Source organism: Mastomys coucha, unplaced genomic scaffold, assembly GCF_008632895.1.
Source record: "Mastomys coucha isolate ucsf_1 unplaced genomic scaffold, UCSF_Mcou_1 pScaffold18, whole genome shotgun sequence".
Taxonomy (NCBI): Eukaryota; Metazoa; Chordata; class Mammalia; order Rodentia; family Muridae; genus Mastomys; species Mastomys coucha.
Window position 1 is genome coordinate 62,836,050 of NW_022196900.1, and position 17,086 is coordinate 62,853,135.

At 45.6% G+C, this 17,086-nt stretch overlaps 1 protein-coding gene across 4 annotated transcripts in view; it reads left to right on the forward strand.

Moving 5' to 3' along the window:
• Positions 1 to 14,318: 14,318 nt before the first annotated feature.
• The window catches only part of Dab1 (DAB adaptor protein 1), a 1,131,348-nt gene continuing 1,128,580 nt past the window's right edge, over positions 14,319 to 17,086 (forward strand). For 2 of the 4 annotated variants that reach the window (XM_031378022.1, XM_031378029.1), the window contains exon 1: positions 14,325 to 14,725. The gene's annotated coding sequence lies outside the window, so the exon portion shown is untranslated. Of the gene's footprint in view, positions 14,726 to 17,086 lie in introns of all 4 variants that reach the window. The other 2 variants (XM_031378030.1, XM_031378031.1) reach the window with 2 other exon arrangements.

Consider the following 17,086-nt stretch of genomic DNA (forward strand, 5'->3'; position numbering starts at 1 on the left):
TTTTTTTTTTTTTTTTAGGATCCTTGACTTTAGGTTGTGCTTTGTGCTTAGTTCTCTCCAAATAAATGTGAGCATAAGAGAGCTATGTCACTTCCACAGAAAGAGTTGGTTAATGGATGAGCTTTCTCTATTTCCTAGTTTCGATGTAGACAAGTTGGAAGCTGTGATGATTGACATTCACTGTCATCTTGAACTGAATAAGAATCACCCAGAAGATTAGTAAAGTGTGTCTCTGGGTCTGTCGAGGCATCTGTAGACACAATCAGATAATGGAGGCTTTGGTGTAGTGAATGGAGTAATTCCTGATGAATTGCAATATTGGGAGGTATTGTCAGATAGTCCAAAGGAGGAGTAGCCTAGCTGGGAGAAGTAGGTTATTGGCAGCATGTCTTTGGGGGTCTATATTTTGCCATAACCTCTTTATGTATTCATATTTCTCTGTTTTCTTGTTACTAAGGAGCGAAACATACTCTCTGCCCTCTGTTCTTGCCTCCATGCTTTTACCCAAGCACCAGGGACAGAGAGACAGTGGATTGAATCATTTGAAACCAGGAGCCAAAATAAGTCCTTCCTTAAGTTGTTTCTGTGAGGAGTTCTGTCATAGTGACAAGGAAAGGTGCTGTCACCATTTGTGTAAGAGACAGAAGTAACCTATGCCCCTAACTCACAACCTTGCTCCTAATTAGGAAAGCCAATGTTAGATTTGAACAACAATTGTACTTGTACCACATTTGAGCCATAAACATTTTAGATTGTTGTTGTTGTAGCAGTTGTTCTTGTTCAAAAGGACAGGCTATCTCTCTTTTTGGAGGCAAGGTGGAAGCTATATATCACAGATGGGATCTAATTACTAGCAGCCATGAACTGGTTGGGGGTTAGACTAGATGGCCTCTGGGGTCTCCTAATGTCCTGATGTAATAGTATGAGTGTCTTCTACTATTTAATGAATACCTGCTGTGCTCTAGGTCCAGTTTTCCAGAGTCCCTCTTTGGACCTTGGACAACTCTATGAGGTGTTGCTAAGGAGGTTAATAAGAAACATTCAAAGTGAGACAGAGTTCAAACAACACTGATGGAGTATCCACACCATACCACTTACCTTCATATATAATTTCACTTGGGTTTTTTTAGAGATCAGATATCACTATTTTATAGACAGAACAGATAAAATTAGAGCTATTCAAAAGTTTGTCCATATGGTCACTCCTCCCATTAGTATGCATTTATTCACTTTTTACTGTGTTGCTAGATGCTGGACTGGCCACAGGCAATTCAGAGTGAACAAGAGAAACATGGGTCTTGACATGTTAGAACTTATGGCCCAGACGCAGCATCATGGGGTACACAAGCTGTCAGAGAGATTGATCCAGCAGAATCTGGATGCCTACATGTTGAGAGCCTTGACTCGGGGCAGATGTTGTCCCAGATGATTTTTGGAGCCCTTTCTTTTCATGAGGGTCAAAATATACAATATAGTTGGTTGAAAGGGGTTGTCAGAAATAATCAGGGGAAATGGAGCAAACAAATGACGAGGGAAAGAAGCTGGCTAGAGAAATGGCTTTTTCTATACCCAGACTCTGATCTATAGTAATTGTTCAATAAATGTCAGCTATCATAAATTACTATTAAAACAATTTCTGCATTATACAAATACCTCAAATATTTCTGATCCAGTGAGCAGCACTGTTTACAGTTCCCAATAAATGTGAAGGGTCTTTATTTATTAACTGCCTTCTGTTTTCCATGTCATCTTACTCTGCATGCCATTTTGCATATTTTCTTGCAGTAGTTTTACAAGGTAGTACATCAGTAGGGATAAGTTAGGCTATTTTTCAGCAGCAAACCCTCCTCAAACCGAGGTGGGTTATGAAAGCAAAGATTGTTTCTCAGTCGTACTGCATATCCGTCAGAGGTTGGCTCATGTACCTCTTTGATGTTATGAATCCCACTCTGGAACTCAGAGTGACAAGGAATCTACTATGCATATTGGGGCTGTCACTGCAGATGGGAAGGAGGAATGGTGAAGCACATACTGTTCCCAAAGCTTCCGTCTGGGAATGCTTCATGTCACTTTGCCCACTTTTTGTTGTTGTTGTAATGTTTAATTTTTGGACAAAGCCTTACCTGAGTTTAACTCAGATGAGGCAATATGATCTTGACATGTCCCGGGAATGATCCAATCAATATCTGTTAGCAATACTAATGACTGCTTCAAGGAGCTATAATCTGTTAGATCCCATTTGTAATTGAGGCACTTGTGGGCTTTGTGAGGAGGAGGCATAAGCAGCTTGTTGGAGGTCAGATCACAGGAAAGAAGATTCGCATCCCACCTACTAGACCCCAATTCATGTTCCCCAGTTCTCCACCTGCTCCCTGGTTGCCACCTTTTACCTCCTCACAGACCATCTGGCACCACCTCTCTCCACAGATTCCAACACCTTCCCCACCACTGGCTCCTTCTTAGTAGCAATATTTAACAGTATCTTTGTATTTCAAGTGAGCCAAATTCTCTTCTCCAAGTTAACCTGTGCATTCAGCCACTGCACTAGCTCTCCACCCCATGTGACCAACAAACCTTTGGAAAATTATTTACAAGTATTAGTCTCTTCAATGTCTGCCCTTGTGGTCTGCTATACTGTCCTTCTGTAGACAGGCATACTTCAAATTCAAGAGTCTCCTCAAAACCTTATTTCCATCTTGATTCTTCAACAGCACAGGACACTGCTAGGCACTCTCTCAGTCTTCACTCCCCGCCTCTTTTACTCTCATGGCCACTTCTCATGACTTTTAATGTAGACAGAAGCGGTTCCTCTGTTTACTAATGCTCATTCCATACCCAGGCAGTCATCCAGTTAAGGTCTCATTGTGTATGGGTGACCATGCTTTCTTCAGTCTTGGAATGAAATGTTTTTAAGCTACAAGAATAAGAGACTGAAGGTCAAGCCCTCTAGTTTGGCCTCTAGTTTGACAGCTGACACTTTGGTCTTTCTCTAGCTTATTACTTATTTTCAACTTGACCAAAACCTAGGTAGAGAATGAATGCCATGTAGTCAGGAGGCACAAGATTGTTTGGGAATGTAAGAGTTGAGATTTGACCACATACTCACCAATATTCAGCTTTGTAAATCTGGCCAGATGTTACTTCTGATGTGGGATTTCAAATATCTACACATGTTTAGCCTATTTCCTATATACACTCAAGGAATATATAAAATGCTATATATATCACAATGCAGAATAAACTAGTAGATATAAAATATATAGGGATATTAACAAAACATCATCTACCCTAGGTTTGTGGAATGGAGATTAAAAGACAAGTTCCTGTTCTCAGGGTCTTATATATCCTGGGAGCCAGAGCTACTTCTGGATCATGGTAGAATCCAGGATCCAGGACAGGAGAATACAGATAAGGGTATGGTATGGGGTAGGCAGGCACTGGGCCTTTAGGAAATCATAGGAACTATGATATCTGAGCTAATTGTTGGGGATGAGTGAGGGTTAGAGGGGAAAGTGGAAAAATGGGATGACACATAAGGACTAAGGAGTGATATGCTGAAAGTAACAAGAAGACAAGCAGGGATTTTATTATATTATACTTATTCATTTGGGTGTGCCTGGCTATGAAGAATGCATATGTATGGTCAGAGGACAATTTGTGGGCATTAGTTTTCCATCATGTGATTGAACTTAGGATGTCACTTCATGGCAAGTGCCTTTACCCACTGAGTCATTTCCTGGCTTAGAAGGTACTCTTGATGAGTTGTGGGTGGGTTGTTTGGCTGGACCAAAGTACTGGGAAAAGAGTGGCTAGCAATGATATGAGGCAGTCAAGAGTGCTTCCTTACAAAGGCTATCACATTAAGCTTATGATTAGGCAAGATGATATCAAGAGGGTTGGGGACCTGGCTCAGTTAGTAAAGTGTATGAGGACCTGTGACTTCACAAAGCCACATAAAAGTTTGGGCATGGCAACATGTGCCTTTCATCCCAGCACTGGGGAAGCAGAGACAGGAGGGTCCCCAGAGTTCACTGGCCAGCTAGTCAAGCCAAATTTGTGAGCACTAGGTTTAGTGAGAGTCCTTGCCTCAAAAAATAAACAATAGAAAAAGACATCTGGGGCTGGAAAGATGGCTCAGCGGGTAAGAGCACTGACTGCTCTTCTGAAGGTCCTGAGTTCAAATCCCAGCAGCCATATGGTGGCTCACAACCACCCGTAATGATATCTGATGCCCTCTTCTGGTGCGTCTGAAGACAGCTACAGTGTACTTATTTATAATAATAAATAAATCTTTAAAACAAAAAGAAAAAGAAAAAGACATCTGATGCTGATGTCTGATCTCCATACATAAGCACATGTGCACTGGCACACACAGATACATACCACATGAACCTACACACACACACACACACACACACACACACACACACGAACCTATACACACATACCACACAAACCACATATGAACCTTCTCTCTCTCTCTCTCTCTCTCTCACACACACACACACACACACACACACACACACACACACACGCACACACACACACACACATCACACAAGGAAGATGATCCTGGGGAATGGAATGCTGCAGACACATCTCAATGTACATATCGCATCTTTCTTAGCTCCTCAACCAGGAGTGAGAGAGGAGGGAGAGAGACAGTGGTGGAAGGTCCAGCTGAGGCCTCTGGCTGAGAAGCTGACAGAATCTCCTTAGAAAATAGGAAGGAGATCAGAATCCTGTCTGGCAGGGAAACTCCTCCCTGTTCTCGTCACGTTACTTTGTGTAAAGCTCCTGTGAGGGTTAGATGGGCAACCCTGGGAACACTTTCTGCAGAGAAGTGAAAAAGCAGGTGATGATGAGGTTGCCTGAGGTTCCAGAGGATGCAATACTAGGTTTCACAAGACCATAGGGGAAATTCCCTGCTATGACTAAGGAGTGTCTAATGAATGCTGGAGATGGACTTTCTGGACATCTGTACCACTCCCTAAGGTACAAACAGAGAAGCCCTAAATATATTTCTAAGCCTTAGTAAGGTCTCCTCACCTGAAAAGAGATTTACTACCACTCCAAGCCTAACAGGGTTACTGTGCTCAGTGGTTAACTGAGTGAGGGATAGGGCCACCCACAAGAGCTGTGCAAGTGCTATCACCCTTGCTTTATACAGAAACTGTGTGTCTGTCCCATGCCAGACCTGTAGCACTAAGACATGCAGCTCAGATTTTAACTCTGCTGGCTGGTCTCTAACCTGCACGGGATCACTGCTTAGAGTAGATGGAGATTCCAAGGCACATGGCATTAGCATCAGGTGTGAAGGGATAGATGCATGCTTGAAGGGCTGGGTGGTCCATGCAGGAAGAGTTTGTATACAACCTCGGCTTGCTTTAATGGTGGTCTTTAAAGAGGAGGCAGCTCTCAAAATGAGCCTTGAGTGTTAACCTCTAGTTTGAATAGATTTGCACAAGGAGGGTAGGTGCTAGACAGACAGAGGATTCCCAGCACCTTTAGAGAATCTGAAGTAGGGAATCTCTCATGAAGTCCTGACTAGTCTCGATCCACCAAACCACATGTGGATCTCGGCCCACAGTGTTTGTCTCTGAAGCCAGATTCTCTGTTTCTGTCTGTTGACCTGTTTATGGGTTCAGTTGGAGCCTCTACAAGGAAAGGAAAGGTAGGACGCATTAGCACTTTGGAAGGTCCACTTTAGGTGACTTGTCCCACCTAATTAGACTTGCATTCCTATACAGACAGTACTGTTCTCTTATTTAGCAGCAAAGGAGATCACAGCTCAGAGCAATCAAACAGCTTGTCAACCGACATGGCATGAATACTCATCCAGTCATTATCTACTGAGTGTCAGAGGTGTGGCTGAGGAGGGAACTCAGGCAATTTTGATTTGCAATCTTAATACCTCTTAGCACATGCACACAAGCTGGTTCTGTCTTGAGGACCTGCTCTTCAAAGGAAAGGATTATTCTTCATGTAGACCACTCACCATCTATATTAGCTGCATCTCACCTTGGCCCTCTGAGCATTTCAAGCAAGGAATTCACTGGAATGAATGTGAGACTGGACTCCTTATTATTAAATCCTCTTCTCCATCCAGTGGCCAGGTTCTTTGCAATATTTCCTTCTGTTTAGTGTCCAGTCATTATTCTGTAACTCACACAATTTCCAGGAGCTGTAGAGGCCATTTAGTCTGCAGTCTAGCTCTATTTAGAGCATGATCCCAGAGAGGGTAAGGACCTGGCTTAAGGTCACACAGTACCCTAGTGGAAGAGCTGAAATTAGAACCCTCCTTTATTTAGCCTTTACTAACAGAAGCCACACATTGTTAATTTTGCAAAGAAGTCTCCAAGGAGACTTGCAAAAATGTCTCAGGAAGGTGATTTAAAGTGATTTTCCTTTTCTCCTTTTGCTTTCTGAACTCCAGAAACAGATTGGACTGAACAACTGAGCAGTTGGGGGCAAAGCAAACAGAATGGGTACCCTGTGCCCTGGCGTGTCTGTTGTCTGCAGCGACCGTCACTTCCTGCAAGGCTGGCAGACACAGCTGAGCCTGCTCCTTCACAGGGTCCTCAGACTCCTTCTGGTCTGTGAATAGAGCAGCCTTGGCAACTAGAAGCTAGAACAGCCAATGCGTGCCTGCCTGGGGAACTTGGCCCTTTCAGCTATCCTTGTCTGTATATGAGGGTGATGACATTGGGGAGAGGTTCGCCTGTAATAACAGTACACATTCAAAAATCCAAACCAGCAGATTTGCAGCACTAGCTTATTCAAAGTTCAGAGTCTAGGAAGAGGCCTGAGATCAAGTGGGCGGGGCCTAGACCTGGTAGTTTATAGAAACCGAGTTCCAACCACCTAGCATGGACTTACTGACTCTGAACCTCACTTAACCAAGTAAGTGTAACCTCATGGATGCCACTCTCTGAGTTTAGTCTTCCCAGTCAGGAGATTCAACAGCTAATGTCTCATTTTAGGATTGGTTGTTAAACAAATCAGCTAGACACTAAGGGTTGCCTAAGATGAGTGTATTTTGAAAGGGGTTTTGTTTGTGAAGAGGGGTTTTAAACAGATTTTAATAGAAATGCCATGCCCCTGGGGCGAGGAGAATATATAAGAGAGTGTTTTTGTTTGTTTATTTGGTTGGTTGGTTTTGTTTTTTTCCCTGCCTGTCCCCAGAGCATGCTGTAGATAATAGCTGTTGCTTCCCGCATGCTGTGTCCTGGCCAGAGCAGACAGAAAGGAGCCTACTGGGCCACCTGAAGCCCCAGTTCCAGGAATTGGGAAGTGAAGGGGCTGTCCATGGGAGGAAAGGTTGTTCCTATCTGCCTGCAGAAAGAGTCCAGGATATGCATGGTTCAGTAAGCAGAAAACAGGATGTATTTTAGACTATCTTTGCATCATCTGGTCACCTTGTACGATGCTCCATGGGCTGCTACGTCAACTGTAGAAGCTCTGTCTAGATGCACGCACCTCACAGCTGCCACCTGCTTCCCCTTTGTGGCTTTTGTACATGATCCTGGAGGCACAGGGCTTTGCAATTTAGGCTAAAGTTTTAAGTTCTCATTAAACACAGTTCACCCTGGCCGCAGTGCCTGCCTGAAGCACACAGTAGGCTTTCACTGAGCATACGCAGGGAGATGGGATTACTCATGGAACAATGCCCCACCGCATAATTCAATGATTGTTCTTTGCATGAATGAATGGGCTTGCAGGCTCCTTGTGAAAACAAGACATAAATCCAACCATGTAAAATGTTTAATAACAATAAAGTGTTCAAATCAGAGTTCGATGCAACAACTCCAGAGATGGTGCAAGCTACCATATGAGTGTCAAATTAATTGCCAGGCCATGATTTTTATAGGAGTTCAGAAAGGTGGAAGAGATCAATTTGTGGGCTTGGTGTCAGAAAGCTTCAGATAGACTCTTGATTATGCACTTAAACACCATGTCTGTGCATTCATCAAATGTTTCCTGAGCCCATATTAGTGTCAGCTAGCTTGCCGGACCCTCACAATGCAGCAATAGCATAAGGCCCGTGGGCTCAGAGAGCTCAGGAGCTAATGGGAGAAGGCAGTTAGGCAAAGAGACAATATAATATTCTGCTCAATACTGTGCACTAGGACCTGGGCCTGGGCTTAGTGGGTGAATGCTCACATCAGATATATCATAGACTACAATGTAACTGATGCTTCAAATTTCCACACGAACACATTCTAAATAGTCCTTCAACACCTAGGAGGTCTCGGGAGTGCTCACCTTTTCTTCTCTCTAATCTCCCCACCTCTGTCTTGCTCCCATTTCTGTTTTTAATCTACCAGCAGCCTTCGGGGGACACCGTTCTGTCCAGAGGCTGGTAGGTATGTGGCTAGTTAGCAAAGAAGACCAGAAAACAGAGATGGGCAGTAGCAAGATCAGGTCCCTGGAGCTGCATCATCACTCTCCCAAGCTTACTACAGTCACTCCAGTTACCTTCTCAGTCCTGTGCCCAGAGACTCTTAGGCAACAATGTAATGGCACTGGAAGGTGTTCCAGAATGTCAGTGAGAGAGGAGGAAAACCATATTTCTTTGAGGAGGAAGCATATGATTTCTAGGCTCCTCTCTCCTAAAGGAAAGATGTAGCTAAGGGGCACCTTCACTTCACAGACTTTAGAGCTTAACTCTGTGGCCACAAGCCCTACAGCATCAACAGTGATGGAGGGGAAAGTACTCACCCATTGCTACCAAAAAATATGCAAGCAGCAAGCACTGATTGATGGAACATGGCATATTAATTTCCATAGGTCTCCATTTCCATATTTTCAAAGTGGATGTTGTGATTTCTTTCATGTACAACTGGTGAGACCAAATGAAAATGGGATAGAGATCTGGTGACTAGCTCTCAAATTAAAAAAGGGAGGCCCCAGCTGTTTCTAAGACTCAAGACAGCCAAAGCAGAAACCACTATTGCTTGTGACTTCCAGTGCACATAGTTTATACTGGCCTACTGGTGTGGCTCTCCCATTTGTGAGCAGCCATCCTAATGCACAGTCTGTATTAGTTTGTATATAAACAACCATATGTGTCTCATCCATGACCAGCAAGTGTGGGCTATGGCAGATGAGTACTATTCGAGATGAAGAGTCGACAGGTATGGGAAGGGGTACTCACCAGCCAGAGTCTACAGCACTCTGAGATAAGTCAGAGATGACATACAGCCCATAGTGGATGCCACCATAGGGGTGGTGACAGAAGCCCTTCCCATTAGGGCTTTGGAACTGGATACTGTTCTCTATCATATTAGGAAGTGCAGCATTCTGATGATGGGGGATCGATAATACAGAACAACAGTTAATGAGGGAAAGGGTAGAATCGAATGACAATATTTTTATTAAATTAGGTTATAAGGCTGGGCTAGAAACAATGTGATAAATATAGTCATTACCCTCCAGGATTCTCTTCATATCTATCAGTAAGCAATTTCAGCCTTCTTTGCTGTTAATTCCTGACAGAGACTCTGAATCCTTCTGTCCTCTGTTAATCAATTGGGGTACTATCTATCTATTTGATAAATATTGATCAAGTACCTGAAATATGCTGGGTCCTGAGGAATCAGGCATTGTCCTTGGACCTTGCCATATCATATGTGGGCTATACCAGCTTTCTAAGTCACACTGTGCTCATGATGGGAATCAGTGTGGGATCCTGAAGAGGGCAAAGGCATCTTGGGAAAAATACCAGTGTTTGGGTTTTGACATCAGTGGCACTTGCTCACTGGGTTTGGACAATACTAATTATTTTCTTTGGATAAAATTAGGGGACCATCTCTTTTCTATTGTGTGCTGTCTGGCTGCAGGATTGGGCTCTTGACAGGCACAGCCCATCATACTAGGTTTCACCCTAGGCCATGACATTTAGGCGTGTGATCTAACTTACTAGAAGCAGAAGTTTAAAACTTCTTGAGACAGATGGATACTAACTCTTCTTTGAAGTGATATAAGTCCAGAACTCTCTGTAGCCTTGACCCATCCTCTCTTTACACCAAAGCAGCTTTCAGCTGTGGAGAGAATATAGAGAGGGCCAGAAATAGACAAACACAGAGGAAAGATCAGAGAAGAGGAGTGCAGAGAGAGAGAGAGAGAGAGAGAGAGAGAGAGAGAGAGAGAGAGAGAGAGAGAGAGGTGAGAGGAAAGAGAAAGGAAGGGAGAAAGGAGGAGGCAAAGAGAGGGAGAGGGAGGAATGGAGAGAGAATGAGAGAGAGGGGGAGGGAGAGAGGAAGGGAGGGAGGGAAGGAGGGAAGGAAGGAGAGAGAGAGAGAGAGAGAGAGAGAGAGAGAGAGAGAGAGAGAGAGAGAGAGAGAGAGAATGACATCATTAGAATTGGTGGGTATCCAAGATGGCTTCACCTTGAACTCCTGCCAAGAGACAGGAGCCCATAAATTCCCTTTGGCTTGAGCTGAAGATCTGACCTCTTTCAGGAGATGGGCTGGGTATGAGGAGCTCTGGAGTAAGAAGCAACTGCATTTTTTACAGACAGCACATGGAAAAAGCAAACAGACTTCTGAGCAACAACGCTGTCTGCCTCTGTAATCATGGTGCCTTTTCATGCTTCCCATCTCCATTTCTTTGTGCCAATAAACATTTAGAAGGGGACTGAATGTGGATCTAGCCACATTTCCTTGTGTCAATCTGAAGTGTGTTCAGGGTGGTTCTGTCTCCTCTGTTGTCTCTGAGTTCTCCCAGGACACTTGTTACTCCCATGTTTTTTTCTTTTTTTCCCTAGCCACTAGCCACAACATTCACATTTTTTCCAGGATGTTTTTGATCTTCCTGAGTCATTTCATTTGCATTACCACGCTTGGTTCCCAGGGCATCTGAGGTGACACAAAGGCTAGGATGGTCATATGGCCAGATGGAGGTTCATATGGCCTCTGGACATATCTGAGTGATAGTTTCACAGCAGGGATGTGACACAAGTGGAAGGCACACTGCTTTCGGAGTGGTCCCAGATTGAATTCTGTTGCTTTTACTTCCTGTCTCTTTGGTCAATCACTCTGAGTTTTAATTTCCCAGTTTTTCAGGTGGGTAACTGTAGATCTGTTCCTTCCAGGATTCTTGTCAATAGCTAGGTAGTGATAGAAAATAATGGACTCTGTAAGTTGTGAGATGATGTCCCCAGTCTGGAATTGATTTTGACTAAATGTTGGGCAGATGTGTGCCATGTCCAGCTCATATCTATTCTAGACATAACCAGTACATTGGTGCCTGAAGTCAGCAAGAACATAGGTACCAAGAAATAAAACAATACAGGAGTTGTGGATTTTATTTTCCTCTAGAGAGTCAGTTGTTGCTAACCAACATACTCAAGATGGTGGGGGTTATAAGGAAAGAGTAGCAAACCCTACTAATTGCTCTATCTTGGCATTCTTCCGAGCATAAGAATAATCATAGCATAAGCATGGCATCGTCTCTAGTCCAGATCTGGTAGTAGACACTATTTTATAGATGAGGTTAGGTTTTAATTTGGCAAGAACACAGAATCACTGTAGAAGCAGAGATGTGGTGTCTGATTCCTGCCAAGCATCCCAGATAACCCAAAGATGCATCCATGTCTTCCTTAGCATTACAGCTTTTTGTTTTGTTTCATTTTATGGGAACAGATGTGGGAACTAGGGCCTTACCCATACTACATAGACAACTACTGAGATATGTCCTCACCCAATTCTTCAGTCTTTAAAACATTGAAGCAGAGCATCACTGTGTACCCTGATAGTCTTTGAATTTATTAGCCTCTTGCCTTAGTCTCTTGGGTAGTTGGGATTACAGACCCAAGCCCCCCCCTCCCACCAAGCAGGACCAGTTTTTCTCCTTGACAGCACTGCAGTGGTTAATGCAGAAGTCAGTTTCTAACACCATGTAGCCTTTAAGATCTCTTTTGATTTTCAATAGCTCAAGCGTGGGCCTTGGAAGTTGGAGAGGAGTAAAATGTATTGAGTCAGTGCAAGAGACAGAATTGGCTATTTTAGAAATCTAAGTTCTGGGCCTCCATTGTATTAAACTCCTCTGGGTTCTGGAAGTCAGCAACACCAGCAGGGCTAAGGACATCTAAAGCATACAGACCTGAGAGGAATCAAATCCCAGCTCTGCTGCTTCTCCGAACTGGGTTGTGCTCCTTCAACTGCCACAGATCACACTATCCAGTCTTGCTTGTTTCAACTCCTAGGGCTTTGGAGGCATGTTGTAGTGGATCCTATAGCTTTTGGAAGCTGATGTGGTCAGACATGTAAGGGAATTGATCATGTTTCTCAGCTAAGAGAACCTTTCCTGTTGCTAAGAGAAAAAAGGCTGTTTTCTTCTCCTGCCATCTCTGGCTTTACAAATCCCCCCACCTCCAACCCCCTTTTCCTTTCTATTTTTGTAGCTTGAGAGCTTCATAGGATGATGTCGTGTATGCTTCAAGCTAGATGAGGGTGGCAGACAGGAAAACGTCAAAAGGAAACAAATTGAAAATCTGTTTTCTGCTTGAAAAGATGGCAGTTGGGTTCAGGGACCAGCATTGTGAATGCAAACATCACCACACATCTGAAAGAGGCATCAGGACTCCATAATTCCGAACAAGACAACTCCAGGAAAGGCAGTCTCTATAGGAGATAGAGGGCCTGTGTGGTGTGGGCTTCTGGAGGACCCAACGTAAAGAGATCTTAAAGATGGAATTAACAGTCATTTAATCCTTGGGCACACCTTCCTTGTATCATTTCATCAGCACAGTGAGTCATGAGGATATGTTATTCTTCACATCTTCTGGTTGAGGAAAGGATATTCAGAGAGTGGGTCAGGATGGCTCATGTTCAGGCTCCCTGAACTGCTCACCAGTGGTCTTTACTCCCAGTCTCTCGTTAGATGAAGGAAAGCTGATGTGGTTTGTGATTATGGAAGCCAGGTGATGTTGAGGGACTTTTATCCAGCACTGTTGGATCCTCCTACTGATTCCTCTTCCAATGGCTTCTGCCCAAGCTCCCTCCAACCCACTCTCTGCATAGCAGCTAGAGTGAACTTTTACAAACCAACCGCATAGGAAATGCTGCATCACTCAAATCCCTAACTCCAGGGCAGATCCACTTATTAACCTCCCTATTAGACGGAACCTCCCACCCTGTCCATGCTGCGTCCAGCTACAGGTGTACCCTCCTCCATCTTAGATGCCTTCAACTCATTCCTGCATTTGCTCTTGCTCTTTCTTCTGCCCTGGAGATGAGGCGATGAGGTCCTAATCATGTAGGACTTAGTGATTATGACTTGAGTAGGTCCCTACCCTAGTGTTCCAGTTGTTGTTATTGTGATAAAACAATGATCAAAACCAACTTGGAGGTGTTAATTCATCTTACAGGTTACAGTCCATCCTTGAGGGGAGTCAGAGCAGGGACCTGGATGTAGGAATGGAAGCACAGACCAGAAAGGGCCTCTGCTTAACTGCTTGCTCTCCATGGGGAGAGCTCAGCTTACCCAAGATATCTGCCCAAAGGTAGCACAACTCAGAGAGGGCTGCCCTCTCTTACATTATCCATCAATCAAAAATATGCCCCTAAGACACACCCACAGGCCCATATGATGGAAGCAACATCTCAATGTGAGGGTCTCTCTTCCCAGGTGACTCAAGTTTGTATCAAGTTGACAAAAAATTAAGTAGCATCTCCAGTCACTTCGTACTACGTGCCATCATCTATTTCAGTCTGGGTGATTAATACCACTCCACAGTTCCTCTTGGTTTACTTACTTATTTTCTGTGTCTTCACTGCAGAGGAAATTCCAAGCCAAGCTGCACTCTATAAAATAGGAGTAGGCATAGAACAGAGGTAAGCTCCTGGCAAATATTTACTGAGTTGTTGCTGACAGTTGAGGAAAGGCTGGCTTGCGTTGGAAGAAGGAAGAAATTAAGCTTTGTTTAGGGAGCTCCACTCTGTTTATCTCGTTATATTCTCACCACAACCTCACGGAAAAGCTCATCTGATTCCCATTTTATTGATGAAGCAACAGGGACTCAATCCTTCCATGTGGTGTGGTTGCGTCTGTCTTTCAGTGCCCACAAGCCTGCTCCCAAGGTGGCATACAGAAACCACGTGCAATCAGGAGGGTGCCTCTATAGCGGTAAGCTCCTGTGCAAAGACATTTCCTGGGAAGTGGCAGTTGGGAGTGAGTTTCCATAATAAATCACTGTTGCTTGCCCTAAAGCCCATACATTCTGGGGAGCAGACACAGACCGCCTAAGGAGAGCGCTGCTGCGCGGAGACCAGTGATGCTGTGGTTGTTTAGGAGGGAGTGGTAAGTGGGTGTTGAGGCTCCGTTCCTTAGCAGAGCCCACATTGTGGCCAGGTCCAGTCAAGCCACTCTTGCCGGCGCTCATATCCTGAGTTAGGTGGCGAAATGCTGAGGGGCTCTCCTATTCGGGGGAATGCGGTAGTGATGTATAAGGTATGAAAGATGTGGCCTGCAGAGAGCCGGCACTATCTCTACTGCTGCTGCTGCTGCCACCGCTGCCGCCGCCACTACTGCTGCCAGTAGAGCTGCCGGGAGTGAGCCTCCCTTCTTCCAGATACCCAGCTCCGTTGCATCTCCTGCTCCCTGGCCCGGCACGGACCTCCTCGCCCCAGGGAACAAAAGCAGAGTCCAGTCGCCCTGTTCTGCAGCCAGAGGATGATGAGTCGAGAGGGCTGATCAGAGTGTGGTCTTCAGCGGCTGGAAGGTAGGAGAGGGTGTTGCGCCCAGCGGCCGCGGCGTGGGAAGCTAGGGTGGGCGCGCCAGGGCAAGGGTGGCTTCAGGCATCCAGCCGTCTGATGGGCGACTTATGAACCCTGCAGGGTGGTGGTCTGCAGCGCAGCGACCGCAATGCCCACTGCGGGCTGAGAGGCGCGTTCCCGCAGCCACGAGGGAGCCCCTGCATGGGGACTGGAGGCGGAGGAAAGAAAAGTCTGAAGCCCAAAGCCAAGCGGTGGTGGCTGCAGAAGGGCTGTCCCCGGTTCTTGGACTTGGTGGTGCGTTTCGCCGCGCTGAACGGCCAGGCGGCGGCCGCAGTGTGCGCAAAGTTTTGGGTAGCGCGCAAAGGCGCAGGCGAGGGCCGCGCACAGAGGTGTAAGTTGTGGCCAGAGAGCTAGGGCGACCCCCAGGACCACCAGCGGGGTTTGCCTAGGAGGGAGACAGGAGGATTCTGCTCCCCTCCAGCACAGAGACTAGGTTGGCGCCGCGTCGTTTTAACCCTTTGATCCCCGGGGAAAACAACTTCATCCGCGTTGGAGCCTGCTGGACTCTGGCAGCTTTGAGGCTCCTGGTTTGAGCCTCCTGTGGTCGTGCGCAATTCTCTGCTCCTGTCGCGTTTTCATTTCTAGCCTCTTCGGTTTAGCTCGCCTGGGGTTTTTCCCTAGTTCTGTATTTTTTAACCCCTTGGACCACTGCATTCATGTTTCCCTATCTCCTCGCTAGATTGACTCTTGGATGCTGCTTTGAAAAATGAAATGATTAATCAATTAGGTTAGTGGCCAATTAGGCATAACCTTGTAGGAAAATAATTATATCGGGCTCTCGGTTTCCACCGGTGATGAGGCGGGAATCGAGCCCAGGTACTGGGGGGGTTGTTCCCAAAAGATAGTACTGATGGTGGTGGTGGTGGTGGGGTGTGCGTTCTGGAATTTAAGATTAAGAAGATTCAAATGTGTGATGGTGACTACTGAAGTGGTAGGGTCGACGGAGGAGTGAGTGAGTGAGTGAGTGTGTGTGTGTGTGTGTGTGTGTGTGTGTGTGTGTTTCAGTTTTTTGCTGAGAAAATTAACCCTTGACAGCCTAGTCTGGATCGACTTTGCAGGCAACATGGTGTATCCAACCGCTTGGAGGAAAGGTGTGTCCCCTTGCATGCCTGACCCCCAACACACACACACACACACACACACACACACACACACACACACATACACACACACACACCTCTCTAAGTGGCTCGCTCCCTCTGTGAATTGCAGCACCTCATAGCGGCTTTTCTGAGCTTTGGGAAGCTGAGTTTAGGGGACTGAATCTTAGTTTCATGTAGGAAGAATCGCATCGTTGCAGACAGAGCTCTCTGTACACTGCTCAGCAGAACACATATCTCCCCCGATTGTGCTAAATAAAGCCCCTATTAAATGGGAGCAAAAGGGAGACAATCTGTTTCCAGGGCTGGGAAGTTCTGCTGCATAGCGAGGCTTTTTTTTTTTTCCTTTCTTTTTTGGAACCACTGGTGGGGTTTGGCACTGCAGTATTACAATACAGCCATATTAAAAAGGTCTTCAAAGCTTAGAGCCCTCCACCGCTGCAGGATCCTCTTCTATACACTTCCATGATCAACAGCTCCTTTGCAGGGTGCATGCAGCGGATTCCAAAGGCGATGTGTGTGCTTTTTAACCCCTTTATGCGTCGAGCTTAAGCTACTTCTGACTGTTTTAGTCACCTGTATATAAGATAGTAGAACCCTACTCAGAAGGAAAAAACCTGGAGGTGTTTCCTCAGACAAGATTTTGCAACAGGTCCTATGTTTGAGGTTTCGAGTAATGGATCCCTTTGGCGTTCAGTGTCAGGGCTCCGTTCTCTAGCGGTGATACCATTAGGGTTGGACCCAGTGGTCTCGGCAGCGGCAGCGCCTGCAGTGCTGACAGTAGCTGGTTCTGAATTTTATGGTTCCCACCCCCTCCCGCCCCCATCTACTCCTCCCATCCAGCACAGCAGTAGCTGGGCAGTACACTGACAGCAGGGCTACCTCCTTCCCAATGCAGAGAGAGGGTTGGCTGGGGCTAACTGGAGCTGACTGGGGCTGGCTGGGGCTGGCTGGAGCTGGCTGGGGCTGGCTGGGTCTGGCTGGGGCAACTTAGCAAATAGGAATTGGTCAGCTAGCAGAGTGTTCTAAGGATACTGGTATCCAGGGGCAACTGCTGGTCATAGTGGCTACCCTTCAATACTTGCTGTTTGTCAAGAATCTTTCCCCCTAGAAGTTGGACTCAGCCAGTTGCTTTGCACTCAGAATCTACAATATTTGTTGTAGATTCTGGTGCTAGCCAAGACCTTGCTTTTTTTTTTTTTTTTT